The following is a 12,901-nucleotide window of genomic DNA, read 5'->3' as shown; positions in this document are numbered from 1 at the left end:
GGGAGGCAACAATCAGCAGCTCTATGATGTTGATGGGCGACGGGATCTTCCTGAGTCTATACACACATTGGAGAGGGGTCAGCACGGCTGTGAGTGGAGAGCGTGTCTCTCATGTAACAGCAGCGCAGAGACACCGGGACTGACGTTTAATTTTCCCTCGTCCTCTCTCCCAGGGAACACAAAACACACAGCTGATCTGCTCCCCCTTCGGCCCCCCCCTCCTCTCCTCTCCTGTGTTCTCCGTGGGAAATGTGAGCTTGTTAGCTTCGCACCTGAATGCCCGCGGAGAACACAGGAGAGGAGGAGAGGGGGGGCCGAAGGGGGAGCAGATCAGCTGTGTGTTTTGTGTTCCCTGGGAGAGAGGACGAGGGAAAATTAAATGTCAGTCCCGGTGTCTCTGCGCTGCTGTTACATGAGAGACACACTCTCCACTCACAGCTGTGTGGATAGCAACCACGCTGGGCCCCCCCCCCCCACAGTGATGGAATTCCAGGGCCCAGTCGCAACTGCAACTGTTGCGACCCTGATAATTCCGCCACTGTTTAACAGCACAGGAATGGCTGACTGCTGGGACTTTCCCAACTGTCGAGGGGCGATAGATGGGAACATAGGTGTGCGCAGCCTATTGCATTAGGGTGTGCACCCCAAGGCTCAAACACACATGGCTTTCTCAGCAGCCTCACCTGCACTGGACAGTGAATGAATGGGAAGTACTGTGCTGAGCGGCCTCCTGTTCATTCACAAACTGAAGCATAATAAACACATCCAGAAACATCCTCTGCAGCAGGGGGAAGCCCCAGCAGTAAGGGGAATCAGCACGGCACAGAGTGATTAGGGTGTGCCCAGGCACACCTTGCACATCCCCTGCGAACACCTATGGATGGGAAGCATGTCCACATTGTGCCACCACTCCATTCGGGATCTTACTATTAGAACTATAAGGGGTTTAATAATGTAGTGTTAATGGCGGTGGATGTGGGAATGAATGGCTGTATGTTGGATGGAGGAGTCTTTGCCCAGACGGAGTTTCACCAGCGTCTCCAGTCTGGTGGCCTGGCATTGCCACCTGATGTGGACAATGTGGAGGAACTCCCCTTCGTCTTCATTGCTGATGAAGCCTTTTGTCTGGGCAAGCACCCAATGAGGCCATTCCCCAAAGGACCCTCACCCCACAGAGGAGGGTTTTTAATTACCGGCTGGCCAGAGCAAGAAGAGTCATTGAGAATACCTTTGGGGTATAATGGCCAGCCAGTTCTGCCTGTTTCTGAAAGCAATCCATATGGCGGACTACAAAATCAACCACATCATCCTGTGCTGATGCATCCTAAGACAATTATTTAAGGAAAATTCACAGAATTATCTAGCCTCAGTTGGGCCTGAGGCCAGACTTATTCCAGAGAATACCCTGAGGGGCCTGGATACTGGGCGTACTTGCTTGGCACCCCAAAGCGCCCATGAAGTTTGGGAGAAATATGTTAATTATTTCCCCAGTTGTCTTCCAGGACAGCCCTTGAGAGATGGAGTCCCTCCCATCGCCACAGGAAACACATTGCCAAACAGTTCAAAAGGCGGACCTTCAGGTCAGTCATTTGTGTTTCGGAGGAACATGTTGCCAGGAACCAGGAGGACTACATCTCTCAGGGGCTGCCTGAAGAGGGTGAACCTGCGCTGGGGGACTGGGTCCTGTCCAGCAGGTTCTCTGCTAGTCCATTTTTGCTTTCTTAAGGGCTCGGGTACCGTCCAGCATTGTAGGAGCAGACCTGCTCCCTTCCTCTCTCCAGTGCTGAGGTGGCCAGCATCAGGGTGATGTTTGTTCCCCCTGAGAGCAGTGCGGCAGCCTGTGTCCTCCTCTGCTCTCTGCGCTGATAGCGGTGGGGGTCGGTGACGCCGTTGCGTCATTTCCGGTGGAACTGTGTCATCCCTGTGTGCTGAGACTTCCGGTTCCGGGTCTCTGAAGGCACAGGGAGGAAGAGGGAAGCCCACGCTGTGCCTGTACGATCCCACCAGCATCCAGCTGCACCGGACTAGTGGCGGGATCCGGATCTCAAGCGGGACCATGGAGGCTAATCCCCAGGATGCTCCAGTGGAGGCAGGCACCAGTCAAAACCAGGTAGGATGCTGGGCATGTCATTACACTGGTGGTTGGTGGTAGTGCTAAGGCTGGGACTTGTAGTACACCAGGGCGGTGTTCACTTAACAGGTCGGGTGATTGTGTGCGGTGGTGGTACAGCACAGGTGTTCCCTAGGTATTAAGTCTAATTACTAAGGATGCCCTCTTTCTTGTTTCAGACTAAGGAAGCCCCAAGGGAAGATAAATCTGGCCGCAAAAAATGTCCAAACTGTGGAAATAGGTTATCTTCAGGTTCTGGTAAAGCCTTATGCAAACAGTGTATTGCAGGCATTCTCAAAACAGAGGCAGATTCCCCCTTGGCTAGGTTTCTTGGCTCCTTTAAAGAGGAAATGGCTTCAACTTTTAAATCCCTTAGTGATTTAATTACGGACGTAGGTACAGCTGTTTCCACCACTAAGGCAACTACAATCTCCTCCTCACCATGCATTACGACACCTAGTTCCGGGGAGCCCTGTATTGTCAGGGAGCATAGCCCCGCGTTAGTTAGTCCTGAATCCTCTGATGTTGATTCGGATCAGGATGAGGATCAGGCTGTAGCTAACAAAGGCGCAAAGTATAAGCTTTCTCTTGAGGAGGTAGAGGAGCTATTGAGCGCCATTTATGATACGCTGGAAATTGATGAAAAAGTGACTCAATTATCCAGGCATGATCTAATGTATGAGGCTCTGGGGAAAAGGAAGCCAAAGGTTTTTCCCATACATAAAGTACTTTCTGATCTGGTTCTTAAGGAGTGGTCTGAACCAGACAAAAAAGTCTTCTTTCCCAATTCCTTAAAAAGAAGGTTCCCTTTTGACGAGAGCCCAGAGGCAGTCTGGAATAAGAATCCAAAACTAGACACACCTCTTTCCAAGGTCTCAAAGCAATCTGACTTAGCCTTCGAAGACATGGGTCACCTAAAGGATCCAATGGATAGGACAGATGTGGTCCTAAAGAGGGCCTGGGATGCCTCCATGGCCGGGTTAAAACCGGCTTTAGCCACATCTTGTGTGGCTAGAAATTTGGAGTTCTGGCTATCACAGCTGCAAGAGCAACTAAAAGCAGGCACTCCTAGGGCTGAGCTATTAAAGACCTTTCCTATGCTCTTTAAGGCCACGAGTTTTATCTCTGCCTCCACTGATTCAGTGAAATTTACGGCTAAAACAGCCACACTTTCAGTGGCAGCTAGGAGAGCGGTATGAATGAAGACATGGGGTGGTGACACGGCGTCCAAATCTCGCTTGTGTAGTGTCCCTTTTACAGGGGATTTGGTCTTTGGCCCTGAATTAGATACCGCCTTAGAAAGGACGGCAGACAGGAAGAAGACTTTTCCCATCAAAAAGAAAAATTTTCCAAGAAAACATTTTCGTCCCTTTAAAGAACCCGCCAAAGGGGAGGAGTTCAAGCCTAAAAAGCACTGGACAGGTCAAAAAGGGAAGGGAAAAGGGGGCTTACTTTTTAGCCACCCCAGTCAAGCCCCTAAGCCCCAGTGACATCAGGCTCCCTGTGGGGGGAAGGTTATCAAGCTTTCTTCCACAATGGGAGAAGATAACCTCAAACAAGTTTGTTTTAAACATAATAAAGTGAGGGTACGCGCTAGAGTTTCACAGCTGCCCACCCTCAAAATTTCTTGTAACAAAGCTCCCGAGTCATTCAGAGAAGGCCGTGGGTTTTACCTTTGCTGATAGGGGAAATGGTGGATCAAGAGGTATTCACACCAGTCCCCGTTCAGGAGCAGGGGGATGGTTTTTACTCGCATATATTTGTGGTTAAAAAGCCGTCCGGGGAGTTCAGACTGATCATGAACCTCCGCCCTCTGAATCTCTCCATCCGGTACAAGAAGTTTCAGATGGAGTCGATCTATTCAATAAAGAATCTCCTCCAAAAGGGGGTATTTATGGCTACCCTGGATTTAAGGGACGCCTATCTGCATATACCTATAAGGAAGGAATGCCAGAAATGTATTCGCATGGCTATTCAGATAGATGCAAAGATTTATCATTTTCAGTGCAGAGCTCTTCCGTTCGGACTGTCAGCCTCCCCGAGAATCTTTACCAAAGTTCTCGGGGAGGCACTAGTGCTGTTAAGGCTTCAGTCGGTCTTGATCATTCCATATCTAGACGACTTGCTGCTGACGGCCCACTCAGAGAAAAAGCTCTCTCAGGACTTACAGTTAACACAGCTCAGTCTAGGACAGCTGGGATGGATTATCAATCGGGAAAAATCCAAGACTGTTCCTACTCAGGAGATCCTATACCTAGGCTACAAAGTCAGCTCAGTGGAGCAGACGATAGTACTACCGGAGGAAGAGGTATCAATTCCCAGAAGAGTAAAGCAGTCCCTTTGGCGGTGGAAGGACTCAGGGAACCTAAACAAGGGGGTTCTCTGGGTCTTGCCCATCACCTCTACTCTGACCACAGATGCGAGCAATTGGGGTTGGGGAGCTCATCTCAACTCAGACTGGGCCCAGGGCCGGTGGACTCAGGAGGAGAGGCTTCTCTCCTCCAATTGGAAGGAGTTAGCGGCAATCCTCAGGGCTATATTAGATTTCCAGACCTTGCTACAGGGTCATCATCTACAGGTCCGCTCAGACAATATGACGGCTGTAGCATATCTAAACAAACAAGGAGGTACCAGAAGTCCTCGTTTAATGTCAGTGGCCAGGCACATTTTTCAGTGGGCAGAGGCCAATCTAAAATCCATTTCTGTGATTCATTTGAAGGGGGAGATGAACAGCACTGCGGACTTCTTGAGTCGACAACAAGTTTCGAATCAAGAATGGTCGCTACATCCAGAAGTTTTCAATCTGATAGTAACTCACTGGGGAAGGCCAGTAGTGGATCTTTTTGCAAACAGGTCGAATGCAAAAGTTCAAATTTTTTGCTCTCTATGCCCAGGGGATCGCCCTTTGGCAGTAGATGTTTTACAAACTCAATGGTCTTTCAGCCTGGCATATGCGTTTCCGCCACTCCACCTTAACCCAAGGGTTCTAGCAAAGTTCCTTGCGGAGGAGACTTGCTTAATCCTTGTGGCACCATATTGGCCCAAAAGGCCATGGTTTACAACGCTGCTGCAGCTGTCGGACCAGCCTCCACTGAGACTTCCCTGCAGACGAGATCTCCTGTCGCAGGGACCTCTTTTTCACCCTCAGGTAACCTTGTTGAGCCTCTCGGCGTGGTTACTGAGGAGGAAATCTTGAGAAGTAAGGGTCTGACGGATAGGGTGATTCAGACCCTGTTACAGAGTAGAAAACCAACTACCAGGGCTATATATAGGAAAGTCTGGAGAAAATTCAATAGTTGGTTGGACAACTGTGGGAGGAAGGGCATGGACACAGCTGATATCCTTCAGTTCTTACAAGAGGGTGTAGACAAGGGGTTAAACCCTTAGTACTATCAAGGTTCAGATATCTGCCTTAAGTGTGTACTTAGAAAGGCGTTTGCAGGAGGATCCTTTCATTTCTAGGTTTTATAAAGCAATCTCTAGACATAAACCAGTCAGAGTCAACCAAACTCCTTCCTGGGATTTAGCTGTCGCTCTGAAAGCTTTCTTAGGATCTCATTTCAAACCTATATCAGAGTCCTCTCTAAGATTGGTCACATTCAAGACAGTCCTGTTGATAGCAATCACTTCCGCCCGTAGGGTTAGTGAGATGCAAGCTTTCTCTATAAGAGAACCGTTCCTACAGATCTTGGAAGATAGAGTGATTCTAAAGACAGACCCTGGGTTCTTGCCAAAAGTGGCATCTAAATTTCACAGGTCGCAGGATATCGTCCTTCTTTCTTTCTGTCAGAATGCATCAAATAAGAAGGAGGAAACCTTTCATTTGTTGGATGCTAAACGTTGCATTTTGGAATACCTTAAAGTAACAAGTCCGTTTAGAATCTCAGATTCCCTCTTCATCCTCTTTTCAGGTCAACGCAAAGGACAGAAGGCCTCAAAAGCCACCATAGCTAGGTGGATCAGGTTAGCTATAGCAGAGGGTTATAGAGCAATGAACAAAGACCCTCCTGGGGGTGTTAGGGCCCATTCCACAAGGGCATTGGCGGCTTCCTGGGCAGAAAGGGCTGGTGCTACCCCAAAGCAAATTTGTAAGGCGGCCACGTGGTCAAGCTTTTCCACCTTTACAAAACATTATCGACTGGATCTAATGTCCAGTCAAGATCAGGCTTTTGGGAGGAAAGTCCTCCAGGCCGTGGTCCCACCCTAATCTGGTGAGTGCTTGGGGATCCTCTCAAGGGCTGTCCTGGAAGACAACTGGGGAAAACTGGAGTTGGTACTCACCGGTAACTCCTTTTCCAGTGATCTTCCAGGACAGCACGATCCCACCCTTTATTTTTTTTCATAAGTTTAATACAATAACGATACTGTTTGTTGTGGTTATGTTGTTTTTTACAGTTCCATCCTTCGGTTCTTGGTAAATGACTGACCAGGGACCTGAAGGTCCGCCTTTTGAACTGTTTGGCAATGTGTTTCCTGTGGCGATGGGAGGGACTCCATCTCTCAAGGGCTGTCCTGGAAGACCACTGGAAAAGGAGTTACCGGTGAGTACTAACTCCAGTTTTTATGAGTAGGGGGGCCATTGCAATGCCAGACAATGTATAAACTTTTTAGTAATAAAAAAAAAAATTCTGATAGAATCTATAATTTGATTTATTGCTTGCTTTTCTTTTTCTCCTAGGTCCTCCTTGTGCATTTGTAGTGCCAAGTGGATTTTTCCTTTAGTAAATAAGCCCCATTGTCAATGTAAACACAAAATGACTTACTAAACTGGCATTGAAAGAAGAAGCCACACATTGTTGTATTTCAAAATGTTACTGTGCACATCCACACATGTGCGTTTATAAAATGTGTTAACTTTTTTTTTTTTTCACAATTTTTTTTCATCAATATATTAGATTGATTTTTTTTTTTGATTTTTTTTTTTTTTTTTTTAGAAACATGCATGTTTTAAACCATAACATACACAACTCTGGAACTTACAAAGCTCAACGTATAAAAACCGAAGACAATGGCAATATCAGCCATTATAGTGTCAAAAATGTCTTCATATTGCCGTAAATATGAGGGGTCATGTCACCCCTGTAAAAGCCAAATTTTGAAGATGCACACAAATTGGGAGTCCAAATGGGTAATGTCAACATGTGCTATCTCCTATCATGGGGGATCAATGGACGTGTTTTGGAGGCACAATCCCTTCCTGTCACCTACTAGTTTATGAGGAAGGGGTTGCACCCACAAAACACGTACATTGAGATCCCCTGATGGCAGATAGCACATGTTGATACACTGTATGCATCCTCAGGGGGTGATTAGAGAGCTGAATGCATGGCTAAAGACCTGGTGTAGGGAGGAGGGATTTGGGTTTCTAGAGCACTGGGCTGACTTTTCATTGGGGTGCAACCTATATGCTAAAGACAGTTTGTATTTGAATGGAAGGGGGTCTGCTGTGCTGGGGGAGAGGTTTATGGGAGGGCTGGAGGAGTATTTAAACTAGGATTGAGAGGGGAGGGACTAGAATTACATCAGGCAGACCGGTCAGTTAGGGATTCGATATTAATGGAGGGTGAATGGGGATAGATGGGGGGGGGAGGGTTATGGCAGGTGACAAGAAAGTTCCCATGTTGCAAACAGCCATTGAAAACGATGGTGCCATTTGTACTACTAAAAAATATATGAAAAACACCAGAGCAAAATGTAATAATGCATTAAAGTGTTTGTTCTCCAATGCCAGAAGTAAGGATGAGGTGAATACCCCCCGGTTCGGTTCACACCAGAACCTGCGAACAGACCTAAACTTTGATTGAACTTTAGAACCCTATTAAAGTCTATGCAACTCAAACGTGCAAAATCGAAAGTGCTAATTTTAAAGGCTAATATGCAAGTTACTGTCCTAAAAAGTGTTTGGGGAAAAGTGGGTTATCCGGGCTTCCCCAATGACGTGGGTGACCCCACCCCCTCTGATGTAACGGAAACCTGCGTTACATTAGAGGGGGACAGGGATCACCATCATCATTGTGGCTTCCCCACTAGCGTCAGAGGGGGCCGGGTCAAGCGACGGGATCATATAAGAAATGTCAGGCTGCCGGGATCCCGCAGTGTCTCTGCCAGTGGAGACAGAGGACGGATGGGCTGCGCTGCGCTGGACTGAGAGATCACCCGTCGCTGGATCAGATCAGCCATCGCTGGACCCCGGAGAGATGATCATTCGTCGCTGGATAGCAAGAGTAGATTACCACCGCTGGAATCTTTTTTTTTTTATTTTTTTTATTTTTAATAAAGAACTTTTTCAAAAGTGTGTTTGTCTTATTTAACTATTTTTTACACTTTCTTTGTGAAATGGTAGGGGTACTTTTGTACCCCCTTACCATTTCAAACAGTGGGGGGCCGGGATCTGGGGATCCCCTTGTTAAAGGGGGCTTCCAGATTCTAATAAGCCCCCCCGCCCACAGACCCCCACAACCACCCGCCAGGGTTGTGAGGACGAGGCCCTTGTCCTCATCAACATGGGGACATGGTGCTTTTGGGGGGACCCCAAAGCATCCTGCCAATGTTGAGGGCATGTGGCCTGGTACGGTTCAGGAGGGGGGGTGCTCTCTCGTCCCCCCTCTTTTCCTGCGGCCTGCCAGGGTGCATGCTCGGATAAAGAGTTTGGTACGGATATATAGGGGGAACCCCATGTCTTTTTTTTTTTTTTTTTTTAATTTGATGCGGGTTCCCGTTAATATCCATACCAGACCTAAAGGGCCTGGTAATTGAATTTAGGGGAACCCCACGCTTTTTTATTTTTTATTTTTCTCAATGACTTTCAATGAGTGTCCTCTGTATTACGGGAGTCGACAATTCATTATAGCCGTGAGTGATTTTAAATGACTTTTTTTCCTGCAGAAATGACACTTTGTGCGGGGACAGTTCTAAGCACGGGAAACATGCACCCCTTCACAGGCATATTAAAATTAGCGTTTGTGCCGGTTCAGTTTCTGAGATATTAAACATTCAATTTAATGCAAGCCCCGCCCACTTTGCACCCCACGTTGCCGAATTTTAAAAACAAACATGCCATTCGTTTGTGCCAAGTTTGTGCTGTTTTTTTGCCGCAAAAATAAACGTTACTGCCGCTTTGGTTATGGAGATATTGTGCGTTATAGTTGCTGAAACCCCGCCCACTTTGCACCCCATGCTGCTGAATTTTAAAAACAAATGCGCCATTCTTTTGTGCCACGTTGTGCTGGTTTGTGCTGCAAAAATAAACGTTTGTGCCGCTTTGGTTGCGGAGATATTGTGCGTTATAGTTGCTGAAACCCCGCCCACTTTGTACCCCATTTTGCTGAATTTTAAAAACAATTTTAAAAACAAATGCACCATTCGTTTGTGCCGCATTTGTGCTGGTGCCACAAAAATAAACGTTTGTGCCGCTTTGGTTGCGGAGATATTGTGCCTTATAGTTGCTGCAACCCCGCCCACTTTGCACCCCATGTTGCTGAATTTTAAAAACAAACGCGCCATTCGTTTGTGCTACATTTGTACTGGTTTGTGCTGCAAAAATAAACGTTTGTGCCACTTTGGTTGCAGAAATATTGTGCGTTATAGTTGCTGCAACCCTGCCCACTTTGCACCCCATGTTGCTGAATTTTAATAACAAACGCGGCACAAACGAATGGAGCGTTTGTTTTTAAAATTCAGCTGGTTTGTGCAGATTTGGTGGATATTGTACATGTTTTACTTCACATGCATAGTTTTGCCACCCCCACAGGGATCCCCCCTTCCGATTCTCTAGCGCTGACTGGAAGAACAGATGGAGGAGGAAATCTGGGTAGGGGGAGGGCACAGCTGGCGCTGGCTCTGGCTCTAGTGAGGCAGAATCAGCTGTCAATCAGGCGGCAGGGTGGATCTCAACAGTATTGTCAGGATCTGTACCGGCTGCATCGTGGATCTGTGCTGTCAGGATATAGTGGGCAATAGCCCGACACATGCACATGAGTTTTTTTTGTCACGGGAGAACATACTATGTCATCTTGTGAACAAAAAAAGAACTAAGGCCAAAAAAAAGGTTGGGCCATAGTTCTCTTTTAAACCAGGTGTTAACCAAGCAAAACAGCACTCCAGCAAATTCTCTTATATAAGTCCCTTCTTTTTTTAATTGCTGTTTTGAAAAACATCATGTCAGTAAACATTTTTTTCCTGACTGACTCCATGGCAGACTGTGTGGGTTAACCCCGCCTCCTCTACAATGCTATAGGACCCCACTCCCATAAATTTGAGCTCACCACTAGACTAGACATCTCATGACCAAAGGGTGGGAACTCCGTCTGCCATAGAGTCCATCAGGAAAGTAAAATTATGGTAAGTATTTGATAATACATTTTCAGTTTTCCTGACAGACTTCATGGTAGACTACGTGTAGGAAATAACTAGCCAAACCACACGGGTGGGTATGCTGATAAAAAGAAGTTTAGTTCTCCCCGCCAACCGACTGGATTCTTAAACCAAAGATCGAAAGATGCAAAGATTGCAATAATATGAGATAAAGGTATTAATGGAGGCCCATGAGGCTGCCTAGTAGATGAGATCAAGAGCCACATGTCGGTCTGCTGCCCACGAAGCCGTCATACACCTGGTAGGGTGTGCTGTCACCGCCTCTGGAGAAGCCAGGCCCTTAGCCCTATAAACCTGCTAGATAGACTGGATGATCCAGGTCACAATCGTTCTGGACGAAGCATGTTTCCCCTTGTTGTTGCCGGAGTGTAGAGCAAAGAGTAAGTTGGAGCATCTAAAGGTGGAAGTAACTCGTAGGTATTCCTTCAGCATTTCGCCCACATCCAGAGGATGAAATTCAGAGGAACCTGGGGAACCTGGGGTCCTGAATGTAGGTAGGACAATTTCTTGGTCCTCATGGAACACTGAAGAGACTTCGGATCTGAGCCGAGCATAGGGGTGAGGACCACCCGGTCCAGGAAGAAAGTCAGGAATGGTTCTACATGACCCAAGGACCCAATCTCAGAAACTCTTTTAGCCGAAGTGATGACTACTAGAAAGGCGACCCTTGCAGAAAAGTCCTTAATAGAAAGCGAGGCAGATCCAGTGGTGCTTAGTCCAGACAGTGAGTTGAGGTCCAGGGGAATCTTTGAAGCCTGTTGCCCCACAGAAAAACTGCAGAGTTAAAGGGTGAACAGCCCACGATGTACCAGAGAAGGCCGACAAGGCAGAGACTTGGAGCCTGAGAGAGCTGATGGACAGAGACAGATCTAGAATGGATTGAGGAAAGCTGAAAATATCCTGGGATTCCCGGATCCCTGAATGATCTGCCCATAGAGGATGAGAATTTGACAAACTTCACCCAAATTCTCTCATATACTTTATTCGTGATTGCCCTTCTCGAGCCCATGAGGGTGGAAATTACTCCTGAAGCACCCCCGAGAGACTCCAGCCTTTCCCTCTCAAGAACCAGACCATCAGTTTCAGTAATGCCGAACAAGGGTGCAGGACTGCCCGTCTGAGAAAGAAGGTCCAGCCTGAGAGGAAGAGGTAGCGGATCCCAGAAGCTGAGCTGGGTCAGGAGGGGAAACCATGGCCTGTTTGGCCAGTAAGGTGCTATCACCATCTCGACCGCCTCCGCTTGAAGCCTCCGTAAGAATCTGAGGATGATCAGGAATGGGGAAAAGGCGTACGCCCTGTTGGAGCTTCCACTAATCTGTCAGGGCATCTTGTCAGGTCACCTTGAGGCGAGGTGACAGATGCACACCGTAGGGATCAGGAGTGCACCGCTAGGTTGTGGACCCTACGGCTGACTGCTGCAGACGGGGGACAGATCCCACTGGGGTTAGAGCGTAAGATTCCCTGGGGCGCAGAGTCTAAAAGCCAGCAGGTGTTCACCAGCGCCTCTAGTGGTGAGGATGGACTTGGCTGCAACTGGCTCCAGGTCGCGACCCCCAGGATCCCCCAGCTCACACCCACAGTAGGCAACAGGAGGATAGGGATGGTGAGGGACAAAGCCAACGGGCCACAAGCAGACAAGAATAGTCGGGGACACGCCAAAAGGTCAGGATCACAGGCAAACCGGGATAGTCGAAGACACGCCAAAGTCGGTAACGGAAAACAGTAGAAGAGCACACGGCAGGAAACAGGAAGATAACACACAAAGGTATACACAATGGTTGATGGCCTGCAGTGCACAGGTTAATATAGGGCTCCCTGATAGGGCCTGGGGTGGAGCCATGCTTAGAGGAGAGGTTATAAAAACCACCAGGTGGAAGTGGCTGACCTCTTAGTCTGAACACATGAGGGGAGGTAAGCAAACACAGGAAGATCACTGCATAACCATGACACATCTATTCCGAAGGCCTGGCTGCAATGGCCCCGAGTGTATAACTTCTTGATTTTGAAGTTGCAGGGGGATGCAAATAAATCTACTTCAGGATTGACTCCCAAGGACAGAATCCACTTGAACATCTGCGCATGCAGTGACCACTCATTGTTGTCCAGCTCAGTGCGCGACACGAAGTCCGCTTCGCAGGGCAGGACTTACCATTGGGCTTGACTGGGCTCAAGCCCATGGGCCCCACCCAATAGGGGGCCCCACAGAGATACATAGCCAAGTGTACTCGGCTCGGCTCCACTCACAGTCCCGCCCTATGATGGACATAACACAGGGACTGGGCGTGACTGTGAGCCAAGCCGAGTACTCTCAGCTACTTTCGGCTCCGCTCGGGACTGCGAGAGGACCCGAGAGCCGCCAAAATACACAGGACTCTGTATCTCGGCGGCACCATTTTTAAACTTCAGGACTGCAATGAC

The 12,901-nt window shown here is 48.0% G+C and overlaps 1 protein-coding gene across 1 annotated transcript in view; it reads right to left on the bottom strand.

Annotated features, from left to right (window-relative positions):
* Window positions 1-12,901, bottom strand: part of RMDN2 (regulator of microtubule dynamics 2) — a 649,991-nt gene that overhangs the window by 269,885 nt on the left and 367,205 nt on the right. The window lies entirely within an intron of this gene.

Source organism: Lithobates pipiens, unplaced genomic scaffold (assembly GCF_037356315.1).
Source record: "Lithobates pipiens isolate NorthernLeopardFrog02 unplaced genomic scaffold, aLitPip1_a1.2 Scaffold_18, whole genome shotgun sequence".
NCBI lineage: Eukaryota > Metazoa > Chordata > Amphibia > Anura > Ranidae > Lithobates > Lithobates pipiens.
Note: the sequence above shows the minus strand (reverse complement) of the source record. Positions and strands in the feature narration are given on the sequence as shown.